At 37.6% G+C, this 26,533-nt stretch overlaps 1 protein-coding gene across 6 annotated transcripts in view; it reads left to right on the top strand.

Moving 5' to 3' along the window:
* MGAT4C (MGAT4 family member C) overlaps window positions 1-26,533 on the top strand; it is a 491,168-nt gene that overhangs the window by 174,705 nt on the left and 289,930 nt on the right. For all 6 annotated transcript variants that reach the window (XM_067469123.1, XM_067469121.1, XM_060777364.2 and 3 more), the window contains one exon: window positions 9,725-9,783. The gene's annotated coding sequence lies outside the window, so the exon portion shown is untranslated. The remainder of the gene's footprint in view (window positions 1-9,724; window positions 9,784-26,533) is intronic.

Here is a 26,533-nt window from a genome sequence, read left to right as displayed (position 1 = left end):
ATCAACAAATAGAGAATGGCATAAGAATGGTACCACTGAATTAGAGTTGTATTATCACTGCTGGTGATACATACTGGGTTGGGCACCTTCAATATCACACCTCTTTTCAATAGCAAAGGGAAATATAATTATTATATAATATAAAATAAAAGCAACGTGGCCATCTTGGAATTAGTGGGGGGTAAAGGAAGAAGGAGAATCCCAACCCCTAATGTCATTTTACTGCCAGTATGTTGGCAAGGAAGCAGAAGACACCCTTTGCACCAAAGTAAGTGTTGAGAAATTTGTGGGATTGGGACGTGTTGACGTGTTGACATGTTTTGCCCATTAATAGCAAGAGATGGGAAAATCATGGGGAGGTGGCAGACTGACAGTGGGATGCACACAATTTTCTACATTGGAATGTTCCATGATGTGACTTCATACAAAGAATTGTGACTCAGTTACACTTCCTGAACTGTGCTATCCAGAACAGGACAATATTCCAGATGAGGTCTCAACAAAACAGAATAGAATGGGGCTATTGCTTTCTTCAATCTGGATATTATACTTTTGTACAAAGTAGAATTGCATTGATCACTGCTTCATACTACTAACTTATGTAAATGCATGGTCTGCTAAGCTTATAAGATCCTTTTTAGCAGGCCCAGACCCAGATCTATCCTTCCATGAACCTTTCCTGTGGGACAATAACTTCTGCAAAAATTTGTGACCCAATGAAGGCATAAATCTTTACACTGAGTAGAGTACATTGATGTGAAGCATGGTCTGTTAAAAGCGTTGTATGATTATCAAGCACTAGTGTTAAAGGAATTATATGTAGAAATGGTGAACAAACCACTGTTTAGCAAGCAATCATGAAAAGAGTGAACTTTGCAAATGCCACTGAGAAGAGGTGCTGGAATAATGATAGTGATGGAAAAGGTGAATTTAGGGGGTTATATTTTTCCTTTAAAAATCAGAAAAGTCAGTTCATATATTAGCATAGGCTATCCAGGATAGACAGCTAATTATTAGCCCTGTATATGTGTATGGAATGGCATTGCCTAGCAACTAAATGGGGTCTAGAATATTATCTCTACCATTTCCTTCTTGTATAAAGAAGGAATTAAGGTCTGATTTTTTAATTGTGTGGCTGGGTAACCCTGTGTCTCTTTGTAGCTGAATTAAGAGGTGTTTTTTTTTTTTTTGTGCCAAGCTTTTGGTTTGCACTGGATAATTCACAACCTCTTCCTAACACAGGGAGGAATGTGTCCTGCCTAAGTTTGTCTCGGAGAAACAAGAAAAACACTCAACTGTTTCACAAAATATATACTGTTTAACAATTACATATCTATTGTGTTTATAGTATAAAGCACCAATATCTTGATAGTATTTTTTAAATCCAGTGTCCAAGAGCATATGCTGGTTATCCACCAAGAGTTCCAGGACTCAACCAAACATCCATTCCATGGCATGGATATGCTAATGAACCTCTGATTAACTCAAGTGTCTGGTTCTGTGTGAGACAAAGGTGTAAAGCTCAAAAATGTTGAGTTTAGACAGTCAAGGACTTGACTGCCAGCTTGGTTAATGAATGCACATCTACTAAACCCCCTCTTCCACGGGGGTGGAAGACTCTCAGCCTCAGGTTAAATGGACCAACATCCTGAGGTTTATTTTGTTGATAAAGAGGATAATCTATCTATACATACACACAATGGTCCTGATAGTTATCTGACCTGAGAAGTAGCTGGAGGGGTCTTCAAGTTGCATTTTGATACATGTGTTAGAAACAGTTTATACATTTCATATAAGGAATTAGCACAGTACATAGTATAGAAAGGATTTCTATATATATAGAAATAATCAAATTGATACATTTTGCACACCTCTAGCATTTTTAGCATTTCTAATTGTTCGCATTATTTTTGAACACAGGGTCATGGACACACCATTTTTTTCTATCATGTATGCTTATAAACATACTTTATGTTAAGCAGAAATGTGGTAATGCTTACATACTGAAACACAAATATCAGTACACACAAAATGCAGGAAAAAAAGCCATTTCTTGGCAGAAATGTTCTCTTCCCACCAGCCAGTTCTGCTCACTACTAACTCCTTCAATCAAGTATACAACAAAGCACATGCCTAAAATAATAATTTTCTATAAATTTGGGATAAAAAGTGAGATTTTAAAAAATTGATTGAAGCCCAAAAAGTATTGAAAATCACGTGTCATGTGTCAGAATTGGAAACTGTATGAGATGACTACATTTTTAGTCAATCTTGAGAAACATGCAAGTTGCAAAAGAATTAACATACTATCAAAATATATAGTAAAATGTATATTTGAAGTGAAATGTGTACAAATTATACAGGATCTTTGCAGATTGACAAACTGGTTAGGAGAAAAATAAAGGAAATGAAAGAAGTAAAAATTGGATAAAGGTAATATTAAACGTATTTAAAGTTAAAAGAGCTGATCTACCTTAACCTAAATGGAAAGGAGAAACCTTTCACAAAATAAAGTTTGCTTGCTGTTTCAGGGGACTCCTTAGCTTCTATAATAACCCACAACTGAATCATTTTGCCCAGCAACAGTAAAGATCAGGTTTAAAAGCTTACAAAACAAAAGATAAAGCTAACAAACGCATGTCTTTGTCTCCCTTTCATCAGTTTAAACATTGTGGATTACTAACCTCAATAGGTTAGCACTTGAAAGATTCCAGAGTTGCATTCTTCTCCTCATTAGTGGCATAGGCACATACACAAAAAGATAGAGGGTTCTTTAAAGGTCATAGCCTTCCATCAAGAATGCAGGAGAAAGAATGAACGCTTTTGTAGAGGAAAATCTTCCTTGATTATATGTGACTCTAAGGAGAAAGAGAGGGCAGCACGGACTAAAAGATGGTATTGGAAATGTATGATTCTTTGGAAATTGTTAACTTCTGTAGTATTTGCAATTTTGTACTTCTTTATGCCCGTTATATTCCTCACTCCTGGAGTTGTTCTAATTTTCTCTTATAGCAAAAGCAAGATTAGGGGTTATTTTTCCCCTAGGAATCAATCTGTCTGTCTGTCTGTCTATCATCTACTTATCTATCCATCATCTTTCTGTTGTCTATCTTTTGTATATAACTTCTCTCAACATCCTACACACATATGATAGACTAGGCATGGGGAAACTTTTACCCTCAAGGTGTTTTGGGGCACTTTCAGACAGCCCTTTATCACAGGAGCAACCATGTTTTAAAAATGTAGATATTCCTGGGCCCCAATCCACACCCACCCCAGAAAGCGCACACTTTCTAGGGTGGGTATCCAGATATTCTTCTGGGACTGGCCTGAGAGAACATCTGGAGAACCTATCCTCCTCACCCAAAGCCCCCAAGCCCCTTTTAAAAGGAAGGAAAACTTACTTGGCCTCCGTTGCAGTCTTGTCAGAGCTCTCCCAGCACATAGAAATGACGTGCGCCAGGACAGTGGGGTGTTGGGGGGGGGGGGGAGAGGAAAATCTCTCCCCCACCCACTCTCATGCCGAATCATTTGTATGCATCAGGAGAGCTCCAGCAAGACTGTAATGGAGGTCAGGTAATTTACTCCAGAAAACTGGATATGGTGTCTGGGCTGCAGTCCAGACACTGAAAGTAGTGGGTTTATCCTGCAGCTTCCAAGAAGGCATGGAATAAATCCACTATCTAATTAATTCACCACACACCAGGGTTTTCCTGGTTTGTGGTGAATTAATTGCAGGTTGGCCAGAACGTCATCTAGAAGTTGTGGAAGTTTCTGCAATAAAGGGGCTGTCTGGATGGGCCCTTGGACTTCAATTTCCACAATGCCTAACAGACGGTAAGCTGGCTTGGATTTCTGGAGGGCTGAAGTTTGCTCATGCCTGTGATAGACATGAATGGAAAACCTGAACATTTTCCCTCTTCTCCTCCATGGCACAACCCCATGGCACACCAAAACTGGCTTCTGATGGCTTATACAGATATATTGCCGGGGTGGGTGGTTGTCCCTCCAGTGGGGACAAGGTTCATGTATTTCATGCATTCTGTTCTTCTGCTGCCACATGATCACATGTCCAACACATTACAAGGGGTATGAAACAGAGACATACATTGATTGGTATTTTAAAAAGAACTGCATTCCCCAAGGCAAACTGTTTTTAAAAAACACGTTCTCACCAAATATCCCACATAGCATCATCAATGCTTTCATTGGAGTTTATACACAGATATAAATCATTTCCCTGGCTGTGGTAAACTGAAATTAATCTCCTTATCCAATAACTGAAAATAAGGGGCATGGATGCAATATTTCATTTGTATGACTACCAAACTAAATCATGATGATTAATAATACTGCATTGAAGGCTTAATTTGTTAATACAAATTGCCATGTATTATTGTTAATATAAAAAAAACCCAATTATTCTCTTTTACATGAGCACTTTACAATACAGTACTCTACCATTTAATTAGATCCACAAACTTATATGATCTGCTCAAGTAGAGTGAAATTATTCCTATGTGTTATGGGGAGTGTCTTTTTTATGTTAGTCACAGCATCAAAAAGATATTTAGGCCAGCTCTGTTTCACTCTGGCACTTTTTCTTCCCAATATCTCCCTTCTACCTTCTATGACCATACACAAAGTGACAGTTGTGGAGATGAGTAAGAATTTTGATTCATTTGTGTTTAATGAATGAGCTTTTTTCACCTGCTCTGTACAGGTTAATCTGTAGTTTGGTTTAATTGTTGGCAAAGTAAGGTTGGATATGCTTGTTTGGTCACATTTGTCAGGGATGCATACAGATGGGTAATTCAGAAGCTTTTTGGTGAGCTGTTTTCTTTGAACCATTCAAAAGGCCTTTTGCTGTACATGGATGGCTCTTATGGTTAGCCTGCGTCATAATATTAAGGATAGTTAAGCTCTTGGTGGTGAAAAAGATCCCTCCCTCCCCCATTCTAAGCTGTGTGGTTTAGAGAGGACTGGGCATTAATAACTGATCCTGTCAAAACCTTGGTTTATATCTGGAAGGGGAAATGGAATGTCCTTGAGTGTCCCCTCCATCTTATGTTTTTGTTGTTGTTGCTATCATCATCATCATCATCATCATCTCTTTAGTGCATAGCCTAATGACAGACAACAAGGAAGGTTAGCCTCTCTGGGAAGAAAGTGCAAAATCAAGGGACAGCCACTGAGAAAGTTCTCTCATGACTGTACTGGGAGGCGTGACCTGCCATAGTGGAGCTAAGTAAGCTCCTTGATTTATTAGGGAACTGGCAGCAATGTGAATGGGACAGAGGCTACATTGTTGATGGCTGAAAACTCATGATAGGTCTGACTGAACACAGGCTAGAGACAATTGGAAAGCCAACTCCATGGCAATGAAGAAATTGTATTTCTCTGTCACCATTAGATCTGCAAATACTTAATCAGTGAAGCTTCACCACAAGAACAAAATCCAGATCACTGAACAGCTTGCTGCAATGAATTAGCAATATTCTTTGTAATTGATATTGTTTGTATCTACTCTGATTTGAATGATGTAGTTGATACAGGTCCAATGGATATAATCTTTGTTCCTGTTTATTCTGAATTATTGAATACAGTTCAGTTTGTATCTGAGAATATGGAAAAGATCCCAGGAGAGTCATCTATTTATTGTAACCTTGCACTTCCTGGCTCATTAAAGCACCCAGAGGAAAAGTGGTTGAATTGGGTAAGAGTTTTGCAACAAAATGAATACCTTGCTAAATCCAGATAAGACAGAAGTGTCCAACGTCAGCTGGAAGACAATCAAGGAATAGGAATTAGATCTGTTCTGGACAGAGTTAAATAAACATACCCTGAAATCTTAGGTTTGTAGCTTGGATGTACTCTTAAATTTGCCCTTGAACCTGGAGGACCAAGTTTGGTGATAGCCAAGAGTGCATTTCCACCCTTTGTTGAAATAGTTCAACAAGTGTGCTAGGTTTTAATATTTAAGAGCATTTAATGTGTTTTAACTATTTTAAATTAATGTTTTAAAGGGAATTATCACATAACAATGTTTATACTTTCTTCCTGAATGTCAGGAGGGAGGGGGCTGCTCTAATTTCACTAGGCAGGGAGTTCCATAGCTTGGAGGCCACCACTGAGAAGGCCATGTCTCTCATCCCCACCAGTCGTGCTTACGAGGAAGGTGGGATCGAGAGCAGGGCCTCCCCAGAAGGTCTTAATCTAGAAGGTAGATGATAGAAGGAGATACATTTGGACAGGTAAGCTGGGCCAGAACCATTTAGGGCTTTATAGGCAAAACCCAGCACTTTGAATTGTGCTTTGGTAGCAGACTGGCAGCCAGTGGAGCTGGAGTAACAAGGACAATTTATATCATGATCTTATTCATGATACTTTTCAATAAATGTATAGTTGCAGCTTGAAATATTGAAGCTAATCCACTAAAATTAGAGAGAGGTCAGAATGCTCATGCTTTTGGCACATTGCCTTGGGAAAGCAAGACTAACAATAAAGTGATATATCTATGACACTGGAATATAGCCAGAGATGATAACAAGCTATTGATTGATTTACTAAAATAATTATGAACAATCTGATGGATTCTATAGTGTGATGCACAAGGTTGTAATCTTTTTGTGTTATCCCATTCTTTTTCCTCTGTCTGCCTCATTCTTTATGTGGCATGTAGCCTTCAGAGGTCTTATGTCTTCCCATGACTCATGATAGACTACATGAGAAAAAGTGATTTAGGTTACAAATTAATGTGCATCTAGAGCCAAACAGTTAGCAAGTATAACAATCTAGGAAATACACTGGCACTTTCTGGCAAATCACACCTTAGTGAAATATTCCATAGTGTACTCATTATGTGGACTCTTCAATTGCATTAGGCATTCTCCAGCCAAATTAAAGTACTTTTTAATCCCATTATCATCAATATCCGAAGAATTTCTATGCCAATGCCTTTTGAACTCAGTAGAAATTTATTGCTAACAAATATATTTAGAGTTCACAAGTGTAATATCCCAAAAAACAAGATAGTTCTTATTTTTGCAAAGTTAGTGGTGGCTGACTGTGCAATCCTAAACATGTTTATTGAGAAACAAGTCCCATGATTTCAGTAAAGCACAGCTGAAAAACATAAACATAGAAGCATATAATCTTAACATTTCCACGTGATCCGGTTTTATTAAATGTAATAAAAATTATTTCAAGTAGGTATCATTAGGACAGAACTCCATGTCCCATTCAAAACATTAGGGTTAACGGAAAATAGCCAAGGTCCAATTGCTAACAATGAGGCCGTTTTCAAACAAGCCTGGGGCATTTGTTCTGCCAACATACAATGAAGACCAAACAGAAGATTATTAAATCACCATGTGCAGTGTAATATAGCCAGATATAAGATACAATGTTAAAATTAATTTTGCGATGAAGTGATAGATTCAAATATATTTTAAATATGGTAATATATATATATAATAAATTTAGCCTTTTAACTTGCCAGTGAATAAACTGGGCACTATCCAGTAATTATAAGGAAACATGAAAGGAATGAGAAATGCAATGAAATTATAAATCTATATGCACCTACCTTCTTCTATTTTCTTAAACAAAATTTGGCTTAATTGAGACCTTTTTCCATACAGACATAGCCAATTACAAAAATACAGGATGGGTCTAAATTCACAAAGAAGTTTGAATATTTAATAAATCTTTTTTTTGTTTGTTTTTAATTTGCAATACAATAGGAAATATGTTGACATTAAGTGTAAAAAATCAAATTTTTAAAATGGTGTCCAGTACCACAGCATCATATATAGGACTCCTTCGTAACTTTTGGCTCTACTTGTATAAACATAAAATGTGTATCTGTTCTCAAAATGTATTTGATGAGGGTACTTACATAAGTAAGTGCTGATTATATCTCAGCAATTGATTCACATGACCCATTTCTATAGATTCAGAAAATTACATTCTAAAATCTTAGCAGGATTATATGACACAAAATCTAGTCCATTGTTTATACTTCCTTGAGTGTATTATGAAGCAAAACATATAGTTTTAATAAGTCGATTGTATATTGACTCTTCAACTACTGTATCAAGAAGTAGATGTTTAAATATATAGTCACAATTTTATTTCCAAATGTGTGCTATATGTCTGCAAAATATTTATTTTGGCATTATGATAATTGCACCTAGTTTGATAAAACAAGAAGAAAATATTCATGTGCAAGAAATTTCATTTAATACTGCTTTTGCATTAAAATGGTTGAAAAGAAAGAGGAAGGTTGAAAACCTATGACATGTTGATCTAAGGGTAAATTACCATTGACATTTTCTTCCTAGTTTATCCTTGGTGTAGTTTCAGATAACTGCAGATGTTGTCTTTATCTGTGAAATAAAATTGATTCTCGTTTTCTTTGATGTTTCATGAGTTTGAAATTTTCCTGAAATGATACTGTATGACTGACTGTCTGTCTAAAGAAAATACATGACATAGAAGATGACATACATTTCTACCACCTCATCAGGCAGGCTGCTTTCCCCATCATATGTCACTTGCTCTCCCCTTTCAGGATGGAGCCTGCACCGGACTCCATTGTGAAAGGGGAGGGCAAGTGGCATATGCCACCACCATGGCAACACAAGAGGCTTCCTGTGTAGCCTTCAGGACAATGAGGAGAAGCCAGGCAGCAATGCTTCCCCCCCATGGGATAGGGGTCAAGATAAGTCAAGTGAGGCAGGGCATGGAGCAACAGGTTCTCCACACCCACAGCTGGACCCCATGGATTTGTCACAATGCATAGCAAATCCATGGGCAGTGATTAGGTCCTTAGACAGCTGTCCATTGACATTTTATAGTTCTAGAAACACTTAACTACAAATTAGGCAGCATTTGAATCAATTGCTTTTCCTTCTCAGTAGGCCTGCTTAGGATGTAAATTAATCCTCCCTCCCTTCTCTCCCTTCCTTTTGTTCTTCTTGTTCTGTATTTTCAATTCTATATGTTAAAGAATAAGTTCATCCAGTTGCTCTCCACCTTCATTTTTGGCAGGTTCTTGTTTTTTTTTCCAGATAAATATCTTTAAAAACATGGAAGGAGACAAAAATGAACTAGGTTGCAGTGCTTATTGACATTGCCCTAGAGTAATTACCAATAACTACACATCGTAATTTAAACAGGAAAGTGATGTAAGGCTGTTAAATTTAAAACTCTATCCGCCACTGCCCTAGGTGTACAATTAGAATATGAGCCAGTGACAACTGGTGACTTCCATGTCAAGTGAATTGATGAATCCTGTACATGCTGTGTATTCTGCAATACTGCAAGGTACTCGGTTGACATTGCAAGGCTCTTGGACCTCAAAAGTGTGCTAGAAATATTTGAAGAATATTCACCATTTGTGTTAATTTCACACTTCAAGTAGTAGCATATTGGGGTCAAGGAACGCTGCAATCAGAAAAATTACATAGGTCGAGGGAAAATCATTTCCACGAGGCCCAGGAGAAAGGAGTCAGAGATGCAAAGGAAAGGACAAGGGCAAAATATGCTGGGGAAGAAAAAACAGAGGAAAAAAGTAATTTTTTCTTCCATTGATATGCTACTGTAGGAAATTATTTTCAGATATTTTTAATGCTCAGTATATGTGGAAAGATACCAGATTTCCAGTATTTTGAGACCTCATTTGATTTATTAATCTTTATTTTTGTTTGTTTATTTTTAGTTTGACAGAGATTTGCAACATTGCTCTAACTTGATGGGTTACCACTGCGAGTATGAAAGGTAATATAATCCTCATTACTTTTGATGGTATCTGGATTGTTCAACATTATTCTACTTTGTTTACTAGACTTTAGCCCTCTTCCAATGTCTACTTAAATTAAACTTATTGACATATCTTTGTGTAAATGGAATGGTACAGGGTCTTGGTGACTGGTTTTTAGTATTGTCTGTGTGCATGGTGGATCGGTTAAGCAATTTGGTCACTTGGAACCTCTTGACACTGCTGTGCTAAAGATATGGTTATGAAAGTGACATGATGTTCAGCATAATTTCTCATTATATATTAGGATGAAATGATTAAGAAAATTTAATGGTCTCAATGGTTGTGGAAACTCCATAGCTTTCTGTCATTCATTGAAGGAACTACTTGAATACTACTACAATTACAATTCTTTCTGATCTAATATGTTGATTTTACATATAGATAATATCCAGGGCTGGTGAATGGGGATGATCTGGTACAAATTACTATAATTTAGAAGAGATCCTGGATCTTCAATAGTTTGGAGTAATCTGTCAAGAAAGAGGAATATCTCATAATAGTATTTGAAAAATCACTCAACCGTAGTTGTTAGGCCCATTTTTCCAACCAGGGCCACCCATTTATATCCAGTGTCATATGGGTATGTGGTGTATGTGTGTACAGTCGGTTCTTGGTACCCTCTGTGGTACCAGGGCCCCCTATATATACCAAAATATATGGAAGTGAAAGTTCTATTATACACAGTGGTATAGCAACATGGTGTCCCTTATAAAAATGATAAAATTATGGCTTGATACTTGGATTTTTTTTAGTGGGGAGGGAGGAAAATGTTTTTAAGCCATGAATAGTTGAATCTATGAATGCAAAATAAAAGGGTCAACTCTCTCTCTCTCTCTCTCTCTCTCTCTCTCGGTGGGTGGGTGGAGAGGACTGAGAAGGAGAAAAGGGGTGATATATTTATTTCCAGTATATTCTGGCAAATTCCCATTCCTATTTTTAGTTTAAAAGTGTAGAATACTGCCTGACTATTTAGCAAAGCATGCTGATGGCAACTTACCTAACAACATTCAAACTACTTGGAACATTTTACTGTGCTATCCAGGAAACAGCAGCAGTCCCTGTGCCAGTGAGATAAGATTGAAGAAATCACTGGCTTTCATTATTTGCCTCTTGGTATATTTGCTAATGTTTGACAGTTTTCCCCCTTTCAAATGTGCCTTGTTGTAAAGCCCTGCTGTTACATTCTTGAACTTTGCCATGACTACAACCCTAGGGTATCTGAACTGTCAGGCAGGAGGAGTGGAAGACAGAAAGAGCTTGCAAAAAGTCCAGAGGGCACAAAGATTCATAATGCACTGATGAATTTCCTACCGGCAGATAGCTTTCACTATGCCTTTATTGCTGTCACATTTTCTTAAATAATCGGGAGACTATCTGCTAATGGACAATGGAGACTGTCAGCTTGATGAGAACTTGTCCAGGCAATCTGTGATTTGGCATTATGTTTGGAAATGGAGGTGGAGTCAGCTAGGCTGAGGACAGATAAGCAGCCTATAAGCAGTACTATCACTAATTTATATGGGGATTGCATTTGCATTCTGTTGTGGCCACATTTTTTGAGTAGTAAAGTATTAATTGTTTTTCACTGGGAACAGGTCACAGTTGGGGGTCAGCCTAGCCATACTCTTGGATGGTGCATATCTGATTTAGAATAACTGTTTCTGGTTGAAATGTTAGCATCTTGATTCCCAGTCTAATTAAGAGATTTTTCTCTCACCCTTTTCCTGGAAAAGAGGGGAACTTTTTAATATAGTGTAGATAAGCATTAAGACCACTTTTTATACTATGCAGCATTTATGTGATGTCTAGCAAAACAGAATGTGTGGTTGGGGAATATGAATGTGTCAGGACATTTTCTTTTGCAAGGCAAATAATAATAATAATAATTAGATTCAGTCTCCTTTATGTGCACTTTTTGTGGTGGCATTTAAAAACAGATTATACCCTTTGTCAAATGATAATAAGATTTCTCTTTGCATTTCCCAAAATATGATTAATGGTCTGTCTGCCTCCCACAGTTGTAGCTGACACTGGCTGGTAGGATGTAAAAATTTAAATTCCATAGCAGCTTTTAAAATAGTAAAATGAAAACTAGGTGAAAACCAATTGCAATGGTTTCCTGCTGAATGATAAACACATTCTAGATTTTTTTTAAAATTAATAATACATACTGTAGACACATGACCTGGAAAAGTAAACATTTTCTTACTGTTATCTGGAACAGGGAGACAGTATTGGAATAGGCAGGAGTTTATCAGGAGAGAACACCTCTACTGTTATAAAGAGAAATGGGCAAAAGGTAAAAGAACTAGACAGTTAGAAGAACAAAACTTAAATAAATAGCTGGGGGATGACCCATGGTCTTTCTTATCCCTGCATTAATGCACAAAGCATAGGAAATAAGAAAGATGAACTTGAACTCTTACTACAACAAAGGAAATAGTATATATTTGTGTGAATCGTCAAAAACCCATCCTGTTTTCAGTCCTGATGTTGGCTGGCCCCCCAATCTATTTACTGGGAAATTCTTAAAATTGGGATGGGGAAAATACCACTTTGTAATCTGTCAACCAAAAGCTCAATTTTCACTCTGGGAAGATCCGGCACATTGGCGACAAAGGGGGAACTGGCGAGTTTCCCTTTTCCTTCATTTGTATAGCAATGGGGACAAAAATGGCCACACTTGGAGGGCACTTCATGACTGCAAGCTCCTTACATTTCAGAATGTTTGTGTCATCCACTGATTTTAAGGAAGATTCTACAAATAAAATGCCTTTTAAAAAGTGGCAGCACACCACAAAAATTCTTTGAATTTTTTTGGGGGGGTCTACTACAGATCTCCAAGCCAAACTTCCTAGAACATATGACCACATATTTTAAAAAAAGAAAGAAGTAGTAATAATGGGAGATTTGAAGTATCCTGATATTTTTGGAAGACAGACTCTGCCAAGAATATCAGGTCCAATACATTCCTCAATAGCCTCACAGACAATTTCATTGTTTAGAAGATGGAAGAGGCAACAAGGGAATAATCTGATCCTAATTAAGGGCAATGATGTGGCAAATGAGATGGAAGTAACATGTTCCTGAGGGAGGAATGACCATGTTCCTCTACAGTTTGTTATACAGTAGAAAGTGGAAGTCAAGCATAGTCAGTCGTGCATTCTAGACTTTAAGAAAGATGACTTCAGTAAACTTTGGGAAAAACCAAATATGACCCTATGGTCAAGACCACTAAGACACAAAGGAGTTCATGATGATGGGGGTTTCTAAAAAGTGAGATATTGAAAGCACAATTTCAAACAGTTCCAATGATGGGGAAAAATAGGAGTGTCTAAAAAAACAAGAATAAGTGTCTAAGGAATTTTGAACTGAACTAAGATTTATAAGGGATATGTACTGTACAAGAAATGGAAAAAGTTCAGGTTTGTTAGAGAGACTAAAATAATTTAAAGTGGGGGGAGGGTGATGATGGTTATGTCCATAAGAAAAGGAAGAGTAAGTAAATGATTGGGCCACTGTGTGCAGGAATGGCAAAACATGGAACAGAGAAACTACTCAGAGAAACCTTTTTGTCTCAGTCTTCTCCCAGAAGTTAACAGTGATCAACATGGGGATAATGGAGCAGATGATGCAGTAAGGGGAAACACAGTACAGAATATGTAAAGAGGCAGTATATGAATATCTGACTAATCTAAATGAATTCAAGTCTGAAGGGCCAGATGAATTAAATCCGAGGGTATTAAAAGATCTGACAGAAATAATTTAGGAACCATGGGCAATTCCTGGAGAAGAGAAGTTCCAGAAGACTGGAAAAAGGGAGGTGTCATCCCCATCATCTAAAAGGGGAAAAGGATGACCCAAATGATTCCCACTCTGGAGGTTTTTAAGCAGAAGCTGGATGGCCATCTGTCTGGAGTGATCTAGTTCTGTTTTCCTGGATCATAGGGAGTTAGATTGGAGGGTCCTTGTGGTCTTTCTCAGCTATACGATTCTCTTAATCTTCCAGCTCATGGTCTGAAACAGAGGTGGACATATTACACCCTTCCAATGTTGTTGGTCCAGAATTGCCAGCAATCCACATGGGTGGGATACTGGCAAGGGCTCATGAAAACTTTGCTGGCCCCTGGCCTAAATCCTATTGCTAGTTCCTCCTAGAATAGATCCATTAACTAAATCACCAAAACCTAAGACAATATTTATGTAACTCTCATTGACTTAAGGAATAGACTTCAGTTGGACCTAGCAACCAAATTGATGCACATATATTTCAGGCAGTAAGCAGAAAATACATGTGGTCTCTACCATTGTGTCCCAACGCCGAGATTTCTGTTGAGTAAGGGATGAGTTTAATGAAGCAAGCGAGATGATCTAATGTCTCATATGTCTGGACTTGGTATAGAATGTGGTGGGAGATAAAAGAAAGCATTTCTTCTCACAGTAAAACTATGAGCTATGCTACAAGAAAATATGATGATAGAATCTAGGTTAAAGTAGAAGAGAGGAAATCATAGATGATCTGAGCCATTCATAGAAAATTGCCAGTAAGAAGCATCCTCAATGTCTAAAGCAAAATGCCATTTCCCCCAGCATGTGAATAATACAAAATGGGGTGAAAGATTAGATCAGAATTTGCAGCATTTAAAATAAAAGATGCTTCGTCGTTTCTAATCAGTAAATTAGACAGCAACCTTAAAACCTTGTGAAGCTATCTAATGAACAATGACACCATGTTCAGAAAGTAGATTTCACAGTGTTTAATTGGAAATGGTAACACGTGTGGAGAGAGACAGAGAGAAAGACACATAGAGATGTTTCTTTAAATAGAACTTCATGAAAATGCAAGAGTATGAAATTAACTGGAGGTTTCAGTGGTTTCTTTATACCTTTAGATTTGTTGGATTGCAAGATTTTTTTAAAAAAATCGTATCCATATAATTAAACCAAACTAATAGCAAACATGATCAAACACTATTCCAAATCTCTGTTGTAACTCTGATCTAACTCTGTATAATGGACATGGACACTCCATACTGATTTTAACAGCTGTTCTATTTACTTCATGAAAGCAGAGGATACGTGAATATGCTTTCATCTGGGCATTCCTATCTGTCCCCTCAATCGAAATAAATGGTACGACTCACTTGTGATGGAAGCTCTGCATTCCAGCATAAAGAACAATTTTAAATAGGCTGTAAATTTCTGGTTCTAGAATATCAACCTAAATGGTATGTGGGTGTAACCCATATGCATTTCAACCTGCAAGCAATATGCCATTGACTTCAACAGAACATCACTGTGGCTCATATGTGTCGCTTTCTCACAACATAGTGTGAAAAAAATCCTTTTAAGGAATAAGCTGCAAGGATAACACTATCAAAGCTGACTTTTTAAAAAGCTTAATTGGATGTTTTCAGAAACTTCTATATCTCAGAGATCTTTACTTTGTTTTGTGCTATTAAAATGCATCCATTACTGTTTTGTAATTATCTATGTGGGGAAAATAATTGTAAAAAGTATTAGTAGGCAAGTCAGAACAATGGTATTATAATCAATGATCAACATATAAACCTGCAATAGGTTACATTGACACTAAGAATAAATATACTCTTGTGAATCATGATACTGTAATAACATATGTCAATTAATAACTAATTATCACACACTTGATCTTAGCCAAAAGGCTGAGAATTGCTGTGTGGGAGATTTGCAGGTATCCCATATAATGAAATACTCTGTCCATGTTACAAACAGGAAGCAGAATGCATCTACCACATTCTACTGTTATGCAGTTTCTATGAACAGGCCTGAGCACACATAATCAACCCCCTACTGAGAAACTTACCAACAAGTTCAGTGAAACTTTATGTGAAATTTCTACTTAGTGACAGCCTTCCCTGCGTGACCTTGACAGTTGCCAAGTTTTTTTCTGAGGCAGCCAGGATTAGACAATTCTCAATTCTAGACACAGGCTGAAACATGCTGGCGTTTCTTGTAAACTTCTACCTATGTTTTTAGCCAAGTTTTGTAAATTTTATCAATGTGTGTGCATAATGAACCAGATGTTCTTAATCTCATTACCTGTGTACCTTGTACACCTACGGTGCAATAAGGGTCTTTGGACCATAATAAGATTTATTGTTGACAATAATTTTTGTTATATTTTTGTTTGTTAAACTAATTATCAAGGATCTACTGCAAACACTAGTGACTATACAGAATTTAGTCACTTACAGATAATCTAGGAAATTTGTTCAGAAGGAAGAAAAAATGAGATACAGCTTATCCAGAAATAATTCAAGAACTGCACATAAAATTATACAAAGAAAAGTATAACATGTGCTCAGGAGTTTCCGTATTGAGTTTACTTCATAGTCACATGTGTTCCTCGCACTGATCTTTGTTTCTGCCCTTCAAAAGTGTGGAAGGTAAGATTAAACATGAATACTTCTCTAAATTTGGGAGTTGTTAATACAGCCTGATAATTGATCTCTGAAATTTACAGCCAGTGTGGTTTATAGATTTGAGAGTTTGACATGTACACTAGGAGCTAGGAGACCAGGGTACCAAATCCTTGCTTGGCTATGGAAATCAACTAGTTGACCTTAGTCAAGTGGAAGTCTTTCAGACTTAAAAGAAGGCAATCGCAAGGTACAGAAGTAGGCAATCTTGCAAAAAAAAAAAACTGCAATAGGTTCCCCCTTGCTTCACATTGAATCAAAAATATTTTGAAGTTGTCATTTCCCAATGTAAAGCATTTTATGATAATTCCATACCATATATGGAATTTAACATTTTTATGCATATATATGACCTAGAAGCTAAGTGGCATATTTTATAATATTTAGAATGCGTATCTGCAAGCTATTAAGGAGGTTTAGTAGGATTGTGAGTTTTTCTTTCCTTCTCCCAGTTAGGAGGATCTTTAATGGGCAGGAATAATTCAAATGAATCCATAATAGGAAGGTGATGGAAATGGTCTTGTAATAAGTTTCAGGTGTGAACTGGCTGGCAACCAGAGTTGGTAGTTTCTTTGCACTTTTTTTCAAATTTGTTTTATAGAATATAAGAGCTCCACCTATGTTACCCACCACTTACTTTGCATTCATATAGTCAGCTGGAAGTTTTGCAGGGGGGAAAAAACAGAAGGAAAGATAGAGTGTCCTTCTGTCATTTGATGTAATTTTCTTCTTCAGGAAGTCATTTCAGATGTTATATTGTCTTTATTTATTTATTTATTTACTTTATTTACTTTATTTGTATACCGCAGTTTCTCAGCCCGTAGGCGACTCAACGCGGTTAACAAGAGCAAAAATTCAATGCTAACAACATACACATTCATTATATTCATCGCACTGCTTATCCGAACGCCTGTTCAAATAACCAGGTTTTCAGTTTTCTTCGAAACCCCATTAACGAGGGGGCTGATCTAATGTCCATGGGAAGGACATTCCATAGCCAAGGGGCCACCACTGAGAAGGCCCTGTCCCTCGTCCCCGCCAAACGTGCCTGTGATGCAGGCAGGATCGAGAGCAGGGCCTCCCCAGAAGATCTTAAAGTCCTGGTGGGTTCATAGGCGGAGATACGTTCGGATAGGTAACTTGGGCCAGAACCAATAATAAATAAATAAATAAATACATAAATAATGCCGAGGTGCCTGTTGTCCCTAAACTTCCCCATTCTTGTTGCTGGCGAGTCTGCATTTCTTCATGGGGTGCCCTTTTACCTCCCTGCCGAGGTGGTACCTGTTGATTTATTTGTATTCCATGCTTATGAACTGCTAGGTAGGCAGACATTAGGGCTGACAGCTGGGACCTCAACCCGACTTGTAGTTTTAAATTGCTAACCCTCAAGTCAGCAGATTTCCTGCAACTAGTGCTAATGTTCTAAGCTGTCCTCAGTAAGTAAAATCCTCAAGTAGTTATTATTTCATCTAGGTAACTAATAATCTGACAGGGGAGGGGAGCTTAATCTATGTGCTAACCATACAGCATTTTAACAGAATGTAGATGTGAATGAATAGCAAATGCAGTAATGCAGAGATTGCCATATAATTGGATACCATGACCTCATAAGAGAACACTACTTGTGTTAATTCTTATTTAAATAGCCCATGCTGATGATGTACTTAGTCATACATATTCATGCAACCACTTAAATTGAGCTCATTTGTAGAAAGCAAGCTGCTACTCTTTTTTTGCCAAAGCTCCAATGTGAGTGCTGAGACAAGTGAAGCAACATGATCTGAAATTTACTGCATGTGAAACGTGTGATTATCAAATGGAACCCAATACCTGCCAATTCTGAGAGGGAAAACAGTTTTAAGATGTTTCGAAGTGGCAATTATATGTGAATACACATGCTAGGACTGGAGGAATTGGATTTAAGAAAATGATACAGGAGATCAAGGAAAAATGAACATGTCAGCTGAAAACGGTCAAAGCCTTAAAAGTTCTCCAATTGTAATAGATATTGGGTTGTTGTAGGGTTTTTTTGGGGGGGGGGCTATATGGTCATGTTCTAGAGGCATGTAATAGATATTTCTTAGCTATGGATACTATGATCTAAATCAGGAACATAGTATGGTGTTTTTATTTCTTTCAAAAGCTGAGATCTATTATTTCTAGAGTTCATTGTCAATGGCAATGCATGTAAATTAAATTCAGAAGCAATATTAAGCTTAAATCATATATGAAATCCTGTCTGTCTGTCTTTCTTTCTTTCTTGTATAACCAACAACTCTCTTTTGAGAAATCAGGGATCTTGACATTTTCTAGTAGTATCAGAAAAAAATCTAGAATGAAGGAAAACCTTAAACACAAGGCTTGTATTTTACTCATTTTCATTATTAATAGCTAACCCATACACTATCGCCAAGTTTTCACAGAATAGTTTAGATTTATGTTCTGTATAAAACCATGAAAATTGTAATACAATTTCTTTTGAAACCATGACAGGGTTCTCATTGTCTAAATGTAATGGACAACACCTCTTGACTGTTATGTTTCTTTTCTTTTTCTTTTTCTTTTTCTTTTGCTTTTGCTTCTCCTTCAAAGGCTTGTTTTTAAAAAATGTAGATTTTATAACTGTGTGAAAGATATCTGAAAGAGCCTTTTCATTCCATTCCTAATACATCATAGAGTATGTGTTTTTATGTTCTCTTACCAGTGTCATCCTGACATTTATTGATGATATATGGCCTTAAGTGATCAGAAGCAATGATTGTGCAGAAGGGGTCATTACTAAATAGCAAAACTTTTCCTCAAAACATATAGATTGCACCCAGATTTAGTGATACTTACTTATAATAGTCCCGGCTAATTTGTCCCATTTATTTCATTGGGTCTACTGTGCTTGGATTCAACTCATTCCTCTTCTAATTTTTGATAGTCATGTTTCTCAGAACACATAATGGTATCCGGACTGAAGGAATTGATGGCACTCATTTACAAGCAATGACTGGTTTAGTTAACTGCAGTTTCAAGGAATAGATTAAAAGAAATACATCATTGAAGAGAGTCAGTGGTATGAAAAAATGTAGTCTTTTACTTTTTAATTTTTCTCTGTTTTTCAGGGCTAAATGTAGAGATATGTGGCACAGTTCATAAAGCTAGTTTCAGTATTATTTTTGTGTTTTTGTATATTCCTAAATAAAACATAGTGAAAATATCTATCATAGTTAAAGCTATATATCAGTATTTTCCTGGGGGGACAGGGACTCTCAATTAAGTGAGTTAATTATGAATGGATAGACACAAGATTCTACTAATGGTTTGAAGGAACAACAGATCTGTTTGGATTATAGGAAGTGTACTCTTCGAGCCATGTGACAACAGTGATATCGCCCACCCCACATCTTTGGCTGAGGTGATACTAGGTTGCATCTTAACACTTCTGTGAGGAGTGAGACTGTATTGGGTTATTTAAACCAGCACAGCTGGTATTAGGGTTTCTTCATTTTTGCTGCCCATCCCTCCTGGTTATACATAGCATGAGCATTTCTAATTATATTTGAAAGTTAAGAAGGAAAGTTTGAAAACCTTGGATTGTTGGACACATTTTTCTTCAATCTCATTATATAGATATAGATAATTTATAGTTATTCTTCTGAGTTATCTGGATGATTGGATTTAAGTGGTATTATCTTGTCATAATTTTGATGTACATGTACCTGCTCCCATTGGATTCTCAGAGTGAAAGAATTTGACTATTGCTATGGAATCATGGTTATTGTAATTTTCCAAGGTTTTTAACCTTCTGTGCTAAAGAATGCTGGTGGTGCCTCACCAAACTACAAATCCCAGGATTTCATAACATTGAGACATGACAGTTAATTAAAGTGGTGTCATACTACATTAATTGTACACTGTAGAGCCAGCATCAGTCTATGAAAGCTTATGCTACAAACTTCATTATCTCAGTTAATGAATATGGTTATCTTTTGTTTGGAAAGTGTTACTAAACGTTTAATTTGAGCAGGAGATAATGATTTCCTTCCTCCTGCTTCCATTTTGCAAAGCTGCCTAAAAACCATTGCAAGACAGAGTTTTCCAGTCATTGTGTCTTCTTGAGCAGTTTTTTTTGGGGGGGGGGAGGGTGAATGGATGTCCTTTTCAATTTCTACTTGATTATGGAGTTCTACAAGAAGTAATGCAGTGTTGGGTCCTAACCACTATTCTGTAACAAAGGCCTAAGCATGCTTATTTTGAAGTAGCAACTTCATCACATTGAGAGGGAAAGAAGGATCTAAAAACTTGGGTCTTCCAATGTGCCTTTGGAAAGTGACCATATACTTCTTTCTTGTTGTTGCTCCCATAATGTTGTCCTCACATTGCACTTCCCTCCACCTTTCTGAAGGCCTGTTTCCACTGTTGTGTCCCCGATGAGCTCCTTCCTTAGAAATATACCTTTTTATTTTTATCTCATTCGGTGTTTTATCATTTTATGTAATACATTTGGTCTGCCCAATGCATTTGATTTTTCATTTTCTTACTTTGCACTGTTTTGCTGTACTTTTCTGTTTTACTTATTTTATTGTGATGTTATTTCTGTCATTCTGTATTTATTTTGCTGTAATGGATTACTGGGCTTGCCCTCATGTAAGCTGCCTCAAGTCCCCTTTGGGGAGATGGTGGTGGGGTATAGATAAAGATTATTATTATTATTATTATTATTATTATTATTATCCCTTTAAGAGTAGAGAATCACCCCTCTTACATCGTCAGCAGTCCTGTTTCCTGTTCTGCCTCCTCATCACACTCATACTCAAACTTGGAAACCTAAGAGCTGGCAATACATTCATCCTACATTCATCACTTTTTTGTTTTTAAAAGGAAAAACAACAATATCCAAAAACCAAGAAATCCCTTGCCTGCCCAAACTCCCTTACATTAAAGAAGACTGACACCAATATAAAACCTCATCTTCCCATGGGAAAAATTGTTCTAGCTCAAAAAGGATACAACAGACAGTAAGCCAGGTTAAAACCATTGCTTTCTATGGGATCCTTTTGATCTGCATCAAACCTCAGAAGACACAAGAGGCAGAGATCCAGGTTGAAACAATTGCTTCCATGGGATCCTATTGTTCTGCATCAAACCCCATAGGACACAAAAGACTGCTGATGAAGCAATGAAGCAGGATGGGAAACTTTGATGGTTCCCATCACATCCTTTTTCAATTGTAAAGATGTGAGTAAAGTGCAATAGGAGGTAGGAGCTCTGAACGTGATTGCTGGCTGATGTTCAGAAGTCCCTCCTTTCAAGACATTTCTGCCTCTTTTCAACTCTGGAACATGTGATGAGCTCCGTGCCTCTCCATTATAGAAATGAGGTTGAAGTGTCCAACAAAGGGGGAATTTCTCAATGTGATGATGGGGGAATTTCTCAGTGTTCTGATGTTGATTTCCAGAGTTCCCTCCTTTCCCTCTTTTCCACCATGGAGGGCTATGCATGACTGCCAGAAGTAGTTTCATTATGTGATGAGCTCAGTGCCTCTACATGTTTGAATAGAGGCTAAATTGTTCTGTGATTGGGGAATTTCTCGGTGTGATAAGGTGGTAAGTCTTACATTTTCCTAAGTCTGCCCGCGGATGGGTTCAACCAATCAAGTAAATCAAAGTGTGTGAGTGGGTGTAGATTTAGTGTAATGGAAGTATCACACATGTTCTTTTTTTCTCAAACACCAAATGATATGGGATGTTTTCATTGTTGTCATTTGTAGCAGTTTCAGGCTATTTTTTATTTATCAGAGTTAGCCCATCTTGTATGAGACTGTTGTAAAAAAAAAAAAAGACACCCTAGTTTCAACACTGCAATCAGCCTGTCCTAGAAAATGTCGAAGTGTCCCTTCAAATATAACAAGGAAATTTATATTCACTCCAGGAAAGGGTAAGAGGTCAAAGTTACGTGAATCATTCAAAAGCTTCCTTTAGCAATTGCCATCTGAAAAGTGGGCTTATTCATGTATACCAAGGGATCTAAGAACTGTTCTGGAATGTGCGAAGGAAGCACAAGAGGTACTAAGAAAGAGACTTCTCTACTCTCTTGCAGAATATAGCTATAAAATGAAGAAAACATAAAGTTAGACATTAAAGCTTGAGTTAAAATAGGACAAAATGTAATCCCTTTATTAACAGTTTTTTTAAAAAAATAAAGTAAGTGAAAAGAAATAGATCTGGTCTGGAGAGAAATTCCTATATAATTCCCATGAAAACTGGTCCCATTGTCCAGATGCAACATTTTCCTCTGGGACCCCAAGGCATGCCCTGAATGTGCCAATCAAAGGGAAATCCTGATATTGCTAAAACACCATAACAACGGAGACCAATGTTACTTTTTTGGTTTAACAAGTGTTTTATTTGTTATTGAAGGCTTTCATGGCTGGAATCACTGGGTTGTTGTGTGTTTTCTGGGTTGTATGGGTTGTATGGCCATGTTCCAGAACCTCTCAACAAAAGATTGCCCCAGACACAGCCAGGCCATCAAATGCTAATCAAGGTGGTCAGTTGAAACATTCACACCTAGCTCCAACAGACAAGAGTCCTTTGTCCCACCCTAGTCATTCTACAGATATATAAACCCTTTTTTCTAGTTCCAACAGACCTCACTACTTCTGAGGATGCTTGCCATAAATGCAGGCAAAACGTCAGGAAAGAATGCCTCTAGAACATGGCCATATAGCCCAAAAAAACTTACAACAACCCAACTCAGTTTCACTTTTGAAACTGAGAAAAAGAAATTTCCAGTCCACTTCATGATGGATCAAAGCCTCTGCGGGGAGACATATACACCAAATAAAAGAGAGGGTTGTTTCAAACAAACCAAGGTGCGTATGTGAATAGTTGAGGATCTTCTTGGTGTGGTGCATTAATAGAGATACGAAACCAGTGAAATATTGCAGTAAAGAGGCATGAAAATCTACTTATTAGCTGTAACTGCAAACACAGAGAGCCAGTGTGTTGAAATAGTTTGAGAATTGAACTATAACTGTAAAGACCAGGGTTTGTAATCCTGTTTGGTTATACAAACCCACTGGGTAGCCTATGACATGTAACATTATCTCACCCTCAGAGGAAGACAAAGGCCAACCTCCACTCAACAAAAGTTACTGAGGGAATTATGATATCATGATAGCTTCATCAAAACGATCATTCAAATTCAGAAACAACTTGAAGGTTGGACTTCCGGTGGACATGGCGACGGGACTGCCTCGCTGAGAGTGAGCTCCCAGCGAGGACCTGTGTTGTGGCGGCTGGGTTGAGCTGAATGCTCCCCCCTTTGCCGGATTGAGTTTGCAAAGGTGCCGCGAATCCCAGTGTGGGCTTGAGACCCCAAAGATCTCCCCCCCTCAAGGAGGAGAGGTCGAGTGGGTCCGAGCAACACAGGGGAAAGCGAGCCGCCCCACGAGGATCGAACCGCAAGGTCCGTTCAACCGCCGCTGATCCATTCACAAATTAGAAGAAGTTGAAACAAAGAAAGCCCAGATTGGGTGGAGAAGCAAGAAAGACCCCAGCAACAGGTAACGGGACTAGTCCCACACTTTTAAAGAAGGAGAAGTAGCCAAGCTGTAAGGGCTTGGGGGAGTAAAGAGAGAGAAGGAGATAAGAAGAAAAGAAGCCGCAGGATTTAAAGAGGAAGAGATCGCATTTTCGGTCTCCGGTCTCTCGGTAGTAATATCTGACTGATTGATTAAAACATATATATATATTATAATAAAATTTAATTTAAATTGGCAATCTAAATTGATGAATTTAAATCAACAAAATTAGAGGCAAAATTAGAGGAAAAGCCGCTCTGCTAAAGTAGATGAAAATGAAGACGAAGATGGAGTGATAGCCCCCTTTCGCATCCCCCCCCCCCGAAAATCTAAAAAGAAAGTGGAAAACTGATAATATCTCCGACCTTGACGCCATAATTGTTGTGTCTATCTTCAGCCTTCTTTATAAACAAGCAGGCCGAGTTGGCGGGAAGGAAGTGACGGAAGTGACGGAAACGGAAACGGAAGGCAGATTAGAGTGACGGACGAGAAGGTCGGAAGAAGCATAGAAGGGACAGAGGGGCGGAAGTGACGGGGCGGAAGGAGGGAAGACGCCATTTTGAAAACCATAGAGAAAGTCCGATACAGAGCGGCTAGAGAAAAATTGGAAATAAATTGGAAATAAATTGGAATTAAATTGGGAAAAGCCCGAAAATCCGATAGAGAAGTAGAGGGCAGGAGGAGACAGATCGAGGACGAGAAGTAGATGATCCGAGGACGAGAAGCAGACGCTTGAGGTGAGGAGACGCGGACGAGGCGAGGAAGAGAAGTAGACGAAGGGCCCCAAGGACCAGGACGAGAAGCAGACGAAAACAGATAATTCGAGGACGAGAAGCAGACGAGTTGAAAGAAATGGCAACCCCAGGCAAACCAGAATCCCGGAGGGGGTCTCTGGATATAAACCCAAAAATGGACAATCTATTAAAAGAAATAAAAAAGATCTCGGAAAAACAAGATGCTTTGAAAGTGGAATTGAAAGAGGAGGTTAAGGCTAAACATGAAGAATATTATAAGAAACAAGAGGGAATTATTACAAAGATGACAGAAGAATTCAAGGTTTTGAAGTCTGAAATAAAGCAAGAATTTGGCCAGATAAAAGAAGACATATCGCAACTACATGGGGAGGTGAAAGAATTAAAAGTTTCTAAAGAGAAAATTGAGGGAACACAATTAGAAATGGCACAGAAGATAAAAGGACTGGATAAACATAGGGAAAAAATGGAATGGGAACAAGAGAGATTACTGCAAATGCAAATGGACTTCCAATTAAGATTCAGAAATATAGTGGAGGAGGATAAAGAAGACATAAGATCATTGGTTATTAAAATGCTGGCAAGTTGTATGGAATGCGAGGAGGATGAATTTGAACAAGAGGTGGATCAAGTTTATAGGATTTCTTCATTCTATGCAAGGAGGAATAAAACCGCACGGGATGTGATTGTAAAATTTACAAGGAAGAAGGTGAGGGATGACATTTTGTACAAAAGTAACAGAAACCCAATCTTTTACAAAGAAAAGAAAATCGTAGTTTTGAAAGAATTTCCCCAGATGACCCTAGTGAGAAGAAGAAAATACTTTTTCCTTACAGAAGAGTTGAAAAAGAGAGAGATAAGATTCAGGTGGGAGAGAAAAGAAGGAATAATGGTGACATATAATGAAGAAAGACATTGGCTAACATCTGAGCATAAGGCTAAAGTGTTCTATGATAAATTAATGAAAGAACAGGGAGAAGAAGAAGAAATGGGAGAGGAGGAAGAAGAAGAAGGAGACGAAGCGGAAGGAGATGAAGAAAGAAGACTATCTACCCCAAGAAAGGGTATCAAAGAGAAAAAGGCAAGATATAAGTCACCAAAGGATTATAGCTACTTATTGAAAGATCCCAAACCACAGAGAACGACACCAAGAATGACACCACGGAAAGAAGAAAAAGAAAAAGAAGATCAGAGTGTGGAACAACAGGCAACTGGAACAGCGGAAATGGCTTTTGGCGATATAGGATTGGGACTGGATGGGAACGAATAGATGATGGAACGACAAATAAAATGTTTCTCAAATAACATTAATGGTTTGAACTCCCCCCAGAAACGTAAGAAAGTATGGAATAGCTTGAAGAAATTGGATTATGACATAATAGCGTTACAGGAAACGCATATCAGTGATAAATATATTGCACACCTCCCAAACAAAAAATTAGGAAAAGAATATCATTCCTCATATGAGAAGAAGAAAAGAGGAGTAGTAACCTACGTAAAAGAAGCAATAGAATCAGAATTAGCTTTCAGAGACTTGGAAGGAAGATGCATTGCAGTAAAGATAACAATTGGAGACTCAAAAATATTGATATGTAATATTTATGCACCAAATGGTCCAAAAACAAAATTTGTTGAATTTTTGAACTCTAAATTAAAAGAAGCAGAATTTGATGATTTGATTTTGTTAGGAGATTTCAATGGAGTGATGGACCCTCAAATAGACAAAAATGCGAAGAAAAAGAAAATAAAGGAAGGGAAACTCCCTCAAAAATTTATAGAGCTGCAAAAAGAATTTGATTTAGAAGATATATGGAGAATTAGAAATAAAGATAAAAAAGACTATACATTCTTCTCGAATAGACACCAATCCTGGTCCAGGATTGATATGGCCTGGATAACTAGAAAACTCTCCGCCAAA

Source organism: Anolis sagrei, chromosome 5, assembly GCF_037176765.1.
Source record: "Anolis sagrei isolate rAnoSag1 chromosome 5, rAnoSag1.mat, whole genome shotgun sequence".
Classification (NCBI taxonomy): Eukaryota; Metazoa; Chordata; class Lepidosauria; order Squamata; family Dactyloidae; genus Anolis; species Anolis sagrei.
Note: the sequence above shows the minus strand (reverse complement) of the source record. Positions and strands in the feature narration are given on the sequence as shown.